This window comes from Heterocephalus glaber, unplaced genomic scaffold (genome assembly GCF_053883595.1).
Source record: "Heterocephalus glaber isolate CG9 unplaced genomic scaffold, H.glaber_assembly_v1.0 deba00001610, whole genome shotgun sequence".
Classification (NCBI taxonomy): domain Eukaryota; kingdom Metazoa; phylum Chordata; class Mammalia; order Rodentia; family Bathyergidae; genus Heterocephalus; species Heterocephalus glaber.
In genome coordinates this window covers 25,974,401-25,988,092 of record NW_028258381.1, presented here as the reverse complement: position 1 = coordinate 25,988,092, position 13,692 = coordinate 25,974,401, and the positions used below count along the sequence as shown (strand labels likewise).

At 41.7% G+C, this 13,692-nt stretch overlaps 1 long non-coding RNA gene across 2 annotated transcripts; it reads right to left on the bottom strand.

The window, feature by feature from the left end:
• Nucleotides 1-1,465: 1,465 nt before the first annotated feature.
• On the bottom strand, nucleotides 1,466-13,232 carry LOC110348239 (uncharacterized). Of its 2 annotated transcripts, XR_002393290.2 has the most exons (3): nucleotides 6,704-13,229; nucleotides 5,388-5,487; nucleotides 1,466-2,603 (listed from the first exon to the last, which is right to left on the bottom strand). It is a non-coding gene; the product is annotated as an uncharacterized LOC110348239 (long non-coding RNA). The 2 variants fall into 2 exon arrangements; XR_015445482.1 differs by having other exon boundaries at nucleotides 5,388-13,232.
• Nucleotides 13,233-13,692: the final 460 nt, after the last annotated feature.

The following is a 13,692-nucleotide window of genomic DNA, read 5'->3' as shown; positions in this document are numbered from 1 at the left end:
TCTCCATGATCACTGATGAAAACCCATGGTTTAGAAAGATCACCCTGAGTGTGGGGTGAGGAATGATGGGAGGCCAGGAGACTGTGTAGGTCTGTCACAGGCATCTAGCCACGTAGGAGAGCAGCCACCCGTGAGCAGGTAGGTGCGAGTGGCAAGAAAAGGCTGTGTGGGTCAGGTTTGGGGACTGAGTCCTGCAAATGCTGACAAGACACAGAAGTCTTTCTCACCCCCTGGACCATCACACATGTTCAAAAGGACATATTGGAGAGTGGTACCTCTCTTCCCTAATAGCGCACCCTACAAAGACTCTTATAGCTGCAGTGGACCCCACGAAGGCCTTCTTCATAAGGACCTTTTAGTTATTCCTGAGGCTGGCCCTGTTCTCCACAGGCTAACCACCTTGAGAAACTGGTGTGCTTGCCCCGCTGACCTCTGCCTTCACCCTGCAGTGACCACCACTCAATCCAGCCTCTTGCACTCAGGATTTCCCATGCCAGGTGGGAGCCTCACCATCCATGGCTGCAAACTCTCAGAGTGACACAAAATTATCCTGAGTTCTCTCCCCTACACTTCCCACTGCTGGGCTGGCAGCCCTGGTGAAGGCCTGCAGCTATCATAGCTCAGCAAATACTTCACTGTGGAGGAAAGTGCAGGGTCCCTTTCTTTCAGGGATACCAAGTTTTCAGGCATAGTTTTCTTTGTGGCCTTCTCACTTGGCTTGAAATTCAGTTAAGGTTGCAAAATCAAAACGTTGAAGCTTTCTCCACTGTATGCAAATCTCTATACATTTCTAGTCTTTTCTTCTTAGGAGTATGTGAGGTTTAGGATAAACCCACTCAGGCCATCTCATAGTGATCTCTGGAGGGAACATGGGCACTTACAAGCGTATGCAGGACTTAACTCTTGTGCCAGCTTTGGGCCTTTGACAAAAGTGTAAGATGGCAGAAAAAGTACAAATCTTGGTTTATCATATATAATACACGTATGTGTTCCTACATATATGCCCAAGCATTCCTTTTTTTTTTCCTTCTCTTCTCTTTTCTTTCATTTTTCTTTTCAGTATTGGAGACTGAACCTAGGGCCCTCACACTGAACTACTTTCCCATAGATCCCCAGCTATTCATTCATTTATTTATTTATTTATATTTATTTATATTTTGAGACAGGATCTCACTATGCAGTTCAGGATGGCCTTGAACTCAGTGTGTAGCCCAGGTTGCCATTAAATTCACCGCAATCTTCTTGTTTCAGCCTCCTGAGTTCTGGTATCACAGGTGTGCACCACCAAGCCTGGCTTATTTATTTACCTTTTATTTTTATTTTGAGACATGGTTTCTTTAAATCACTAAGTTGCCCAGACTGGGCTCAAATTTATGATCCTCCTACCTCAGTCTCCAAGTGCTAGGATTACAAAGCTGCATCACCACACCCAGCTTATCCCAGCTTTTTGTTTTGAAAAAGTGTGTACAGCTGCAAAATGTTTAATAAACATGGGTAAGACCCAGAAAAAATGCATCCAATGCTACAAAGATACCACAGATACATCTGAAGAGTTTTGAGTAGGGAGTGATGTGAGGAAAAAGAATGGTTTAGAGAGATTACACTAAGGGTGGGAAGAGGGATGAAGACAGACATGAAGACCATTAAGGTCTGTCAGAGGCATCTAGCCACATAGGAGACCTGCTACCCATGAGCAGGTCGGGGTGGCAGGAAAAGGCTGTGTGGGACAGGTCTGGGGACTGAGTCCTAGAAACACTGACAGGAAGTAGAAGTGTTTCTCACCCCCTGGACCATCACACATGCTCAAAAGGACAAGCTCAAGGGCAATGCCTCTCTTCCAATGGCAGGTCTCCAGCTTTCTTGCCTGGACAATTTCCTCCAAAATCTCACTCATCAGAGTCAGCAGAGCTGTACACATGAGAACTGGTGGGCACATTGGATGAGAGCAGCCAAGCTTTGGGATTTTGCTGAATGCTCTTTAAGCAGAGGGGATGGGGAAGGGAAGGAGGGAGAGAAGGAGGGAGGGAGGGAGAGAAGGAGGGAGGGAGGGAGAGAAGGAGGGAGGGAGGGAGGGAGAGGGAGGGAGAGCAACACAGAACACAAGTGAATCAGCACTAGCTGAACTCCCACCCCTACCCCTGCCCTGAGGGCGGTCCTCACCAGATAACCAGCACTATATTAGATTTAGGAAAATAGCATAGCGGTGCCAGCTTCCACAGTAAATCATCCTTACAGTCACTCAGAGCAGAACAAACACCTTGTTGCTCCTGCTGTGGAAGAAGCTGTGTCTCTCCAGTCCTGAGTCACCCTGGACCACCTCCAAATGTGGATTCACAGGCATTTAGAAGAGGCTCCAGTTGAGCAGCACATCAGGCTGACATATTTCTGGGTCGTCCAAGATGGGCTCTCCAACTGTCCTTCATCACGATCCAGAGTTCTCTACAGTTCCCAGCCTGGCTGCTTTGAAATGGTACTGGGCGAGTCCTCTGGAAGGTTTTGCAGCACCCTTCTCCACAGCTGTGGAGACAGCTCTTTGGGTGAAATCCAGCCTGATGAATCACTCATTTCCTGTTCTTGATCTCAGAAATTTCTGTTTGATGTTGCTTTCTCAAACAGAAAGAAAAAAGAAACAAAACCCAACATGATTTTTGGAGGAAAGTATTTTACATAATGTAGCCTTATGGGCTATAACACTACAGCCTCACCATTACCATCATAATCATTTTCCTAGGGAAAGTTCTGGATGTTGAGAATAACTACATTGGCCCTGCCATGACGTGAGGAGTTGGATGTTGCAAGCAGATTTCCCAGTTCTGTTTATACCACAAAGTTGAAGATATTGCTCAACTTGTCACTAACAAGTCAAGAGAGGCTACCATTTATAAAACTGTCAGATGCATTTGCTAGTACGACCCAAGACTCAGCTGCGTGGGTTTCCAAGTTTTCTATCTCATGGGAGCACTACCCTTCTCCTAATGTTGAAATTAAAATGATTTGATTCCACATTCCTCCTTTAGCTGACTCCTGCATTTCTCAGGAATCCTGGGGACTTTCCATTTCTCATACTTACTCCCTCACCTAACAGCCCTCTTTTGTTTCATTGTCTTTCTCTTGGGTTCTCACCTCTTGTGACTCCTCCCTATCTCTGCCTCAAAACTAATGTGGAAACGCGGTTGCTCCTCTGAGATTTTCCCAAGGTATCACGCAGCAAGATGGTACTTTTAGCAAAATTCACTCAAGGCTACAAGTAAGGGAGCACATAATTGAAAGCTGCCTATGAAAGCACATAGGGTTTCCACTCCAGGAAGTCTCCGGGGCGTTTCCCTTAGGCAGCATCTCCAGGGCTGACTTCTGCCTCCTCCAACAGCTGGCTTTACCTCCTGTTCCTTCGGAAACCCTCTCTCCTGCTTCTCTTTTCATGTTAGCTCTTTGTTTTATTGGGCATTCCAACTTCATTTTCTTTGTCTTATTCTTCCTCTTTACAGATCAAGGTCTGGGTCTGTTTCCCGCCAAACATTCAAAAACCATCAATTATGCTGCCAGCCAAATTTTGTTCCCCACTTCCCATGCCCTACATTAGCTTTGAAATTGTTAAGCTAAAAAGTTTATACAGATATTGTAATTCATCTATTCTCAATGGAAATCAGGAAGAGAAGAGAAAACAGAAGTGCTCTGTTTCAGAGCATACCAGTCTTATATATATTTCAAGAATTCCATTTACTTGACTCAGAAAAAAATAATGTTTGTATTCCACAGTATTTAGACTTTTTCTGGGGTCCCTGTTGGAGGTAAAAGGGGGCTTTATCTGTGGATTTCTATGTGGACAATGGTGTCTTCTTCAGACGAAGAAAGAAGAACCTTCAGCCAAAACCGACACATTCCCTGTTCTTGTAGAAGAGAGGAGACCATGAAAATGCTCCCATTCTCCCAATATATATAAGAAAAGGTACACAAAATGCATGACAGTGTTGCTATGCAGAAATACACACAATGTACATGCACTGTGAGAGAAAGGGATGATGGGATCTTTCTGTGGAGTTTACCACTGCAAGATCATTAATAAAAATACACAAATGGGCCATCAATTTTTATCGAGGAATCCTCCCTAAGAAGGTGACCTCAAAATGCTGGTCCAAAATGCAGAATGGATGCCATTCTGCAGTAAAGTGGGTTTTTTTGTATATCCTTTTATTGGTACATTTTAGGTGTACAACATAATGACATTCATCATTGGAGATATGCACCCTTAACTCTCTTGGTTATTATTTTTCCCCCTTCCCTTACCCTCCCTTCAACCCCTCCATCCCTCCCAATTTGCAAAGACTTTGTTTCCATTTTTTCATTTTCTCATATTAATTCCACTCCCCTCTTTCCTTTCCCCTACCCCTCCCACTTCACCCTCCCCTTTGCCCCTTTTCTGCCTATTTCACATTATGTATTATACCTTTTATCATGAAATCAACCAACAACAAATGCTGGCGGGGCTGTGGGGAAAGAGGAACCCTGCTCCACTGCCGGTGGAAGTGTAGATTGGTGCAACCACTGTGGAAATCAGCATGGAGATACCTCAAAGAACTAGGACTAGAGGTCCCATTTGACCCAGCTATTCCCCTGCTGGGGATCTTCCCCCAAAGAATTAAAAGAATCATACCACAGTGATATATGTACACCCATGTTCATAGCAGTACAGTTTGTAATAGCTAAAACTTGGAAACAGCCCAAATGCCCATCAGCTGGAGACTGGATCAAGAAAATGTGGTTTTTTTAAATAAAATGGAGTACTACTCAGCCGTCAAAAAAGAGAAATTAGAGACATTTATTGCTAAATGGATGCACATTGAGGCCATACTCTTAAGTGAAATGAATAAGACACACATGTTTAAATACCAAATAGTTTCTCTAGTGTGAGAAACTGAAAGTGTAAATAAGGACTAAAAGTTATAATAGATAATCTGCAGTAAAGTTTTAACTGGTGTAAGACAAAAAGAGAAAATTAAGGGTAATGTTATATTTTCAAACACATCTATGAAGAGTTTCCAATTTCTGTGGCAGACATTGCACCATGAGGAAAAATGGGAGTCTCTCTCCATCTGACATTGCTGTGTTCTGATGTTCTCTGCTACATGAAATGATGGTAATTTTAGATAGTTTTGTGGGTTTTTTAAATTGTTGTACTAAAGCAAACTATGTCCTCAGTTTAAAAAAAAAAACCATTCACAAATGTCTGGGAAGGAGATGTCTACAAACATATTTAAGAGATTCAGAAACACAACAAAATCTAAATTATAAACCTCCCAATATCCTAGAACTTAAAGTAAAATCACACAGTGCTTTTTGAAGTTCAGGAACCAGAAAAGCTGTAGAAGAGGCTCACAGATGGGACTTACCTTCTCAGGAAGGAGGGTGTATGCCAGGTGTGGTCGAACAAGCTTGTACTTCCAAGTACCTTGGAGACAGAGGCAGGAGAATCGAAAGTTCGAGGCCAGCCTGGGAAATTAGCAAGACCTTGACTCAAAATGAAATGTACAGGGCTGTGGATGGTCCTCACTCTTGGGTTTAATCCTCACAACACACACACACACACACACACACACACACACACACACACACAGAGTCTAGAAAGGTCTCAGGGCCACACACAGACTTGAGAATCAGCCTCCCTTCTAATCTGTACCCATCCATGGTTCCTCTCACCCCACACTGCCAATCTTTTCACTCCCTAGATGTTCATATTTTCCCTAGGGAACACTAGAAGACACTATGTGAAATGTTAGATGCATGGAGGAAAGAAGATGTGATAAATGGAAGTGAAGGAACATGCCTGTGCTACTGGCACTCTGGGAGGCTGAAACAGGAGAAATGCAAGCTGGAGCTCAGTCTGGGAAACTTGGCAACTTAGTGAGACCCTATTTTGAAATTTTAAAAATTCTCTAAAAGGGCTGGGAATGTAGTTCAGGGAGAAGGTTTTGTATTCAACTCCCAGTACCCACAAAGCATGAGGCAGGAGGAGATACAATTAGAAGATTTTAACCATTTATTTTTAAAACTAGCTGTGCTAATTGCAAAATCAGAGAGAACCCTATAAACTGTGCCTGTTTTCCAGGTAGGCGAAAGCAACCTCAGGGGAACTTTGGAGGTTTCTCAAGGGTCCCATCCTGCTCCCCAGCACATGGATATGATTTGACTGTTGAACTTCTTCAGAAAAGTAGTTTTTCTAACAAATCCTCTCCCTTTCCCTTCATGTATCCGATCTTTGGGAGACATCAAATTCTTACTACATGTAAATCCAAAATGCATACAAAATCAAAAGTTAGGCAAATGCTTTCAAAGCCTCTGGTCTGTGTTTGCCAAGAAGGATAAAGGTAATACAGATTTTATAGCTCAAAGAGATCTTGGAGATTTCATTCAAGATGAGAAACAGTGATGCCAAAAGCCACACAGTAAACCAGGTTGCCCAGCTCACTTGCTGAAACTTCTGCATCCAGGATCCCTTCAACAAAGCACGAAGCACATCACTCCTCTTATTTTCCAGCCTTGTATCTTTCCAGGACATAGATTTACTATACACTTAACAGCAAGTTCTTTATCTTCTCCTTTTTTGACAAGGATAGGCAAATATTTGTGCTCTGAAATTTCCCAGTTTTTTATTCCATCTTATGAACCTAGAAGATAACACTAATGGGTGATACCTTCTTTATCTTACCTTATATTTCCTATTTCTTCTTTGATTCATACCATTGTTCCTCTCCATGCTTCTGTCCCTGCCAATAAGCAAACTGCACATGACATTCACATTTGTTGAGCCCAATCCATGATAAGTTAAATCAAATACACATGTAGATCATGCATGTAGACTTTCCTCTGTAAGTTTAGATAAAAAGAGAGGATGATACTTTTTTAAATGCAGTGTCTCATCTTTCATCCTTCTTTCCACTTAAGAGGGTAGAGCTCAAAGGTTTGCACCTGGTGAGGTCACTTTCCAAGATTTCTGCATTTTGACAGATTCTAGTTCTCAAGGGCACTGTGCTTAACAGGAAAGTATGGATCTTAGAAACTGTGGCCTGAAGAAATACAAGAAAAATGCAATGGTGTAGCATTGAAAAGTTGCAAACTAGCTCAAGGTGCTAAGTGAAGACAGGGATAAAGCAATCACAGATGGAACAGAGGGTGGTAACCATGGAGGGATTCTGAAGCAGGCATGTGTCCCTCTAGGCATGACTTCAAACCAGCCTGCAGATGCAGTAAGGAGGAAGAGGCAGGATGAATGGGAAACTGTTGCAAAACATGAATAGGAAGGAGGAGAGGTGTGGAGGTATGATCACTAGCAGAGATCATGAATGAGGCTGTCCCTCATCAGCAGAGAAGCACTTAGGCAGGCAGAGGGGCTGATGTCCTTGCACACAGATTTGAAGATGGAAGGCAGTGGGTGGTGAAGCCATTCACATCCCATCCCTTTACTCCTTGATGTCATTGGTGGTTAGGTCGTGCGTATAGTACTGGTAACAGCTGAGTGGGGAGGAGAGGAGCATGGTGAAGATCTGCTCACTGCCACAGGTTGCAAGCAAGGACAGGAGAAAGACATTGCAACGAAATTATGGGCTCAGCTGCCACTGCGGACCATCAATGTGCTGAGACACTAACCTGCATAGATGGGGGCTTTTCCCAAAGGAGCTGAGATACAGGAAAGAAGATGAGGTATTTCTGAACTGATCTAGAGTAGAGGGTTTTCAGGGCAGGGTTTCTAGAGAGAGTAGGGTTTGGAGACAGAGTACAAGGTGCTGATGTCCAGAAGAAGAAGAAAGATGGGGCTCAGAGTATGGTATGGTTGAGGGGTCACTGTAGCAGGAGTGAGTGTGAGATGCAGAGCACAGGTGGAGGCCACAGTTTTTGGTATTGCTGTTTGCTTGTGGTTCTGGGGACCCAAGCCAGGGCCTTCCACACACCAGGCAAACTCTTGGCCCCTGAGTTCTATCCCTAGCCCTCAGAGGCTGGTGTTGAGGTGCAGTGAATCCAGGATTGGCTCCAATTGCAGTGGGTTGGAAAACTGGAAGGATGGTGCTTGGCAAGAATCTGCACCCTGAGCAATCTCCCAGATAATAGAAGGAATTGTGTTCAAGAGGAAGATTGAGCAGGGCACCTGTCTACATCTTCAAGAAATGAAATGCAATAGCGGGGTGGGGGGCATCATTGCCATAAAATATGAACTTCAAAGGCAAGGAGATGTTTATTAAAAAGAAAACGTCAAAGAGCAGGAAGGACACAAATATGATGCTAGGAAGCTGAAGTGGGTGGAGACTGAAGTATTTTTGAAGGAGGAAAGAGCACAGTGTCCAGTATAAATCCAGGGAAAATGGGCTCTGTGGAGTCCAGGCTCTGCTCCCAACCTGCCTCTGCAGAATGGCATGATCAGCAAAGTCACTTCTCAGTGGAAAATGAGGCTTTAAATCAGCAAGGTCTACAGTTCTTCATAAGTAAAAAGAAAATGAAAACAAAAGAACCCACGGTGTAGCCTCTTAAGAGCAAATCAGTGGCTCTACCTGTGGCTTCTCCCAGTGTCAACTGTTGGTTTCCTGGATAACAAAGACTTTCAAGTGAAGGCACCAGGTTGCTATGTGCATATTAATTGATTAATTTTTTGTGATACTGGAGATTGACTAGGACTTTTGCACTCAGCTACGACCCAGTCCTTTGAAAAATAATAATAAAAAATATTTTTGAGACATGTTCTCACTAAGTTGCTAAATTACCCAGGCTGGGCTCAAATTTGCAATCCTCCTGACTCAGCCTACCAGAACACTGGCATTGTAGGCCTGCACCATCATTCTGGGCTCATTGGTCTTTATTTTATTCAGCCCCCATCCATCCATTCAATCCATAGGTGCTGAGCACCTTTTCTATACCAAGCAATGTGTTACAGATTAGGCAAATTGTGTCACACAAAAATAGAGGGGTCCCCTTTCCCATAGCTCTTCCACTCTCATGGAGGGGACCCACCTGTTCCAAAGTGTAACCCCCAAAATGAACAGTTACAGCTGTGACTGTAATGAAACCCACATGAATGTGAGCCCTGATCTATGGTGGGGATCATGAGGGGCTGCTCCACCCCACGTTTGACCTAAGATCTGACAAGGACTTGGTGGTGCAGACCTGTAACCTCAGCACTCTGGAAGGCTGAGGTAGGGAGGATCGCAAGCTGGCATCGGCCTGGGCTCAGTGAGACTCTGTCTCACAATAAAAAATTGGCTGGGGATGTAGCTCTGTGAGAAGGCTGTAGGTTCAGGCCTCAGATAAAAATAAATCAAGGAGGGTAGTTCCAGAGCACATAGAGGGCTCAGAGCAGCCCCACGCTCTGCAGCCAGGTGGACGAAGCGCCCAGAGACCACACAGCACACATGAAGCCAAATAGAAAGCTCTGCACATGTTCCTGAAAGAATGGGGAGTGACTGAAAGGTTGGGAATGAGGAAATAACAAAATTAGATTTGCTTTGAAAAGATCATTCCACCTTCTCTGTGGAGAATGGATTGGGGGCAAGGGGCAGAGCAGGTAAGATTAGGTATGGAAGATTAGCTGCCTTCCGGAAGAGATCCAATGATACCAGACATGGGCGCACTGAGCACAGCACCTGCAGGGAACAAGCATGCCACGAACGTTAGCAGTTGGAGCTGTGCAGATTTCAAAGGGAGAAACCCAGCTAAGGTGGGATTATTTAGGTTATATAGTATTTCTGGTTTGCATATTATATCTGTTAAATCTATTTTTCCTTTACCTTCTAAAGTCAGTCATAATTTTTTTCTTTTTTGGTACTGAGGATTGAACTAAGGACCTTGTGCTTGTGAGGTAGGTGGGAGAGTTATAATTTTTTTTAAATAATGGAACTGAAGCAAAGAAAGATGAGATACAAAAATATGTTCAATCCACCGCTTATATATGTTCTCTTCTTTTTAAAACTTAAAGTCACCCTGGTCTTGCTCCTAAATGGGTGCCAAGCACAGGTCCCCGAGCTCTGCCTGTGTCACATGATTCCAGTCTTGGTCACCATGGCCCTCTCTGCCTCTCGCCATGAGACCTTCAATTTCAGTTATTGTCCCTTTCATCTCTAGTACCAGCCTGGCAGAAGCAATGAATAAAGTCAAATTGTTTCTTTGAAAACCAGAATTTATTGTGCTCCAGTGTCACTTTTATTAATTGTTGAGTGTTAATGGTATCCAGACCTACAGGACTTTGTATAAACATTTAACTTTTGTTTTTCACCAAAGGGAAACCTCTCTTATCTTCTATATACGGTGTTATGCCTGCCTTCTGTTGCAGACTAGTTATACATCCTGAATTTATTTACACCAGGGAAGCTAGGAATTTGACCTTTGAATAACATCACTGAGAGAAATATAGGGAGCTGAACCAACCACACAAGTTCACAGGAGTCTTTTAAACTGTGTTCTCACTTGGCCTCCTGAAAGATTCTCCATGTGCTTGTCCCTGTCACCCAGGATCAACTTCTGCAGTCCATCTCAGGGTCTTAGGGAGAAGGACCCTCTTTCTCAGGTTCTGAGCCAGGACCACTTAGAAAGAGGAATAGAGCATTGTCTTCTAGATAACATGAGGGGGAGAAAAATAAGATGCCTTTTGCTTTATTTTTTTTTATCCTAAACTTTTAAAAGCAAAAGTCTGGGGGAGATATCAAAGGAATCCTAACCTCAATGTTAGGAATATTTTAGCAAACACAACACCCCGGGGGAATAAGAAATGGTTCAGGATGCATAATTTCTCCCTAGGGTAGGCAAAGTCCTTACAATCATTGTCCCCCAGGAGGATCTTGTACCTTGCAGTTTGAAAATAAATTGCGAGTAGACATTAGTAGCTAGGACAGAGGTCAAAATTCACACCTGTCACCCCTAACTTTTGGGACAAGCATGTGGGCTTCTTGCACAAGTAACCCACTGATCAACTGCCTACCTGAATGCCTCTCAATGGAGGAAATGTACAGTGTTTATTATAGAGGGAACACTGTCCATTTAGTTCTAATCTCAAGATTGAATGGTGAGCATAATTCCTAGCAATGCTGCTTTAATTTATGTACACCAAGTTCATAAAAGCCATTTCATTAGACGAGCTGGAGTTGCACCCTATGCTTGGTGTGTTGCATGTGGCAGGCAACTTGATTTATATCCTGGCGCCCAGTCTGCCACGGGCAAGCATTTCAATGCTCTGCCTTTTATTTAGATGTATTCGGCGTCGCGCCCTTTCTTGCCAATGGATACTAAGCTTTCTCCAGAGCTCTATGTACATGTCAAGATATTCCTTTCCTCAGAGAGATGCCAAAACCAGATTTATCCTCTTCCCCCAAGGTTAAAGAAACGAGGGAGATGTCCTTTGCTTTTCTCTACTTCTTACTCTCAGAAAATAATTCATCTACATCCACACAGTGACAGCTCTCGGCATGAACAAAGGTGTCCCAAGCAAAGCCAACAGGCATCCATGTAATTGTTCATGATTGTATCATTGCCTAGTTAGCATATTTGTAGGACCTGAGGTTTCAACACCAGCCTTACTCAAAATAAAGCAAAGCAAAACAAAATTTTTCAATATTCTGTTGTTTTTAAATTGTATTTTAGAATATGGCTTACAAAATACCAATGTAGTCCAGCAGGTGAGGCAGTCTAATACGGGGGTCTCCCAGGAAAATTCATGAAGCAGTTTTCACAATAAGGTTCTCTAATTTTCTTCTTTGGCTCTGCAGTCATTTATATATAAAGTCTATCTGCAATCACATATGCTGAGCTTTTTTTTTTTCTTTTTCTGCATTAGTATTTTTCTTTTCCCTGTGTCATATGTACAGGAAAACTTTATGCTAATATTGACTTCAGCACACACCCACATGTGCTTAGGGTGAAAGGAGGGACAACCACAGAAGACAATATATAGAATCTATTCCAGTGAAAGAACTGTTCTGAAAGGTTGACTGTTTTCTTCTCTCTTCTTTTATTTCTTTAAGCATCCCTTAAGAAATTTATTTTGAGATTGGCAATTATTTCAGTATGTACAAGTATCTCATTAAGTTATTCTCAAGCTATATGTTCAATCAGCTTTAAGCACAACAGATCTTATTTGCATTTTATAGACAGAAAAAGAAGAGATACCTCAAACAAACCCAGCCAGAACAAATTGGAATTTGCCCAGTTCAATTTATTTCTATATACTGAGCAATAAACACATAGAAATTGAAACAAAAATATTATTTACATCAAAAAGCAGGTAACACTTAAATACAAATTTATCAAAATAGGTTCAAAATGTGCATATTGAAATCTACAAAATATTCCATGAAGATTTAGACTGGGAGATTCAGTACTGTTACAATGTCAATTCTTCCCATCTTTACCAATAACACAATTCTAATCAAAATTAAAGTAGATTATTTATAAAAAGCAACTTAATTGTAAAATTTTGTGGAAATGCAAAGGATTTGAAATAACCAGAATGATTTAGAAAAATGAGTATGAAGTTGAAGGAGTTACTATATGGGATTTCAGGACTTATTATGAAAGTAGTAAAAGAATGGATTTGAGAATTCTAGATTGTTATGGCCTGAATGTTTATGCACCACCCGCCCCCCCCAAGTCATATTTTCAGACCTAATCACAATCTGATTGAATTCACAAGTAAGGCTTTTGGGAGGTGATTAGCTCATAAGGAAAGAGCTCTCCTGAATGGTATTAGTGCCTTAATAAGAAAGGCCCCAGAGAGCTATTTGTCCCTTCTACCATGTGAGGACATAGCCAGGAAGTATGGACCAGAAAATGAGTGCTTTCCAGACTTCAAATCACCAGGCAACTTGATCTTAGACATCACAACCTCCAAATCTGCGAGAAATAAATTTCTACTGTTTATGAACTACTCAATGTATGATGTTCTGCTTTAATAGCTGTAACAGACTAAGACATAGATTAGTGAAACAAAATCAGGAGTCTAGAAATAAATGCACATATATTTTCCTAACTGTTGCTGTTCAGCAAAGGCACTAAGATAATTCATTGTAGAAATGATAGTTCTCTTTTCAACAAATGATATGTAAACAACTAGATATCCACATTTTAAAAAATCTCAATTCCTATTTCATGTCATAAACAAAATTTAATCCTACATGGATCATAAACCTAAAAATAAGGACTAATATATAAAACTGCTAGAAAAAAATATAGGAAAAAAATCTTCATCTTGGAATGATCAGATATTTCTGAGATAGAAAACAAAGGCACAAAAACTTTTAAACTATGATACATTGAACTTTCTTAAAATTAAAAATTGCTCTTTGAAAATGTTTAAAAAAAGAAAAAGCAAGTCAAAATTTACTTCCAAAACACTCTTAGCACCTTAAAAAGACAAACAATATAGTAAAAATAGGGAAAATACTTGGACAGGCACTACACAAAGGAGATATTTAAATCAAAAAGAGACACTCAAATCATAAAGTATTCAAATGGCCAAGCATCACCTAACAAGATGCCCAACATCAATAGTCACAATGAGATACCACTGCATATGCTTTAAATATTTTTTAAAAAGAAAAAGACAGTGCCAAGTCTTGGAGAAGATGTGGAGCAACTAGAACTCTCATACACTGTCAGCCAGAATGTAAAATAGTGCAAAAAACTAAAAAACAGTTAACATAAACTGTCCATACAGTCATCTCA